Source organism: Kogia breviceps, chromosome 14, assembly GCF_026419965.1.
Source record: "Kogia breviceps isolate mKogBre1 chromosome 14, mKogBre1 haplotype 1, whole genome shotgun sequence".
In the NCBI taxonomy this organism is placed as follows: Eukaryota; Metazoa; Chordata; class Mammalia; order Artiodactyla; family Physeteridae; genus Kogia; species Kogia breviceps.
In genome coordinates, this window is record NC_081323.1 from 28,488,864 (window position 1) to 28,490,472 (window position 1,609).

The following is a 1,609-nucleotide window of genomic DNA, read 5'->3' on the forward strand; positions in this document are numbered from 1 at the left end:
AGGCAGCCACAGGCCCTTACCTCCTGCAGGCCTGTTGGGAGAAGGGAGAAAGTGCTGCCGGAGCCCACTGGTGCCCTGAACCCCACCGATGCATTAGGATCAATGAATAATTATGGTTCGAGCTACCTAAGAATGCAGATCCAGTTTGAACAAGCTGCGTCAGGGCAAAATTGGGTGCTGGAGCAACTACCCAGAGAAGGTAGCCTCTGGAATCTCTCTTGCTGCAAGGCTACCATCTGAGGAATTGTGCAGAGTAGCTTGTGGCCTTATCTGTCTGCACCATTACTGCCTCTTTACTTGATTTTGCATGAATAAACTGACTTTTTTCCATCTAATCACAAATGCCCAAACCATGTTTTAGTTGTCATTTTTAACAGACTTTAAAACCACGAGGACTATCTATAATGAAAAGAGAAACGGACTTTTTGTAGCATTTTTCACCCCCAGGGAAGCCCAGAATGTTCAAACTCTCTCCAAAGTACAAAGGAGTCTCTTCTCTAGACATTTCCCAATTTTATGTTTATTGGGTCGGAGCAAAAGAGCCCTTGAAAAACAGAACCAGACAGGGTCTCTCCCACTGCTCCCCACCCCCCCAAGAGTCTTTGGCTCAGAGCTCAGCACTCCAGGTGGTCTCACCTGGTGACGTGCACACATGGCTGTGCTGTTACTTTGGGTGTATTGATGGTCTTACGTGCCAGAGCAGGGCGGCCACACTCTTTCTTTTGCTGAGACCCAGGTCCAGCCCCTGCCACGGTTCAGATGTTTCTAAAAAGGGGCCACAGATACCTTCCCCCGGGCGGCTCCCAAGGGCTCTGCCTGCGGTGCAAGCAGCTTCAGCGTAACTGCCCTGCTGTACACGGGCTTGCTTGCTGTTCCAGTTACGATTGCTATTTACAAATTACCGGAGAACTTAGCTGCTTAAGACAACCATCTTATTATGCTTAACAGAGTCAGTGGGTCAGGAAGTTAGGCAGGGCATGCCAGGGGTAACTTGTCTCTGCTCCTTGATTTCTAAGGCCTTCCCTGGGAAGGCTTCAGTGCTGGGGCAGGGGTGACTCCACACTTGGGGTCTGGAATCATCCCAAGGCTCCTTCACTCTCATGTCTAGTGCCTGAAGCGGGAAGACTTGAAGACTGAGAGAGCTGACGCTCACCCTCTGCTTCCCCACGTGGTTGGGCTTCCTCAGAACATGGAGGCTTCCACATGTTGACCTTCCTATGGGCCAGCTCAGGCTCCAAGTTCTGGTGTCCAGTGTACAAGGTGACGCTGCATGCCTTTTTTGATCCAGCCTTGGAAGTCACACAGCATCATTTCTGACATTGTCTATTGCTCCAAGCAGTCATAAGCCCACCCAGATTCAAAGGAAGGGAAAACAGTCCCCACTCTCCCCGAAGGGAGCATCAAATAATTTTAGGGTCATGTTTTAAAACTGCCATACTTGCAAATGGGGGAGCAGTTTCCTGCACCTGGGAGAAAGTGACAGAAACTTAAACGTAGCATTTTCTCATCTGAAGGTTGGAGGAGCCCACCCAAATAGATGCACACGGGGCAGGCTGTGTGGATTCTGTTGTCTGCAACTAAGAACCCTGCCCGATATAACTCTCACTGG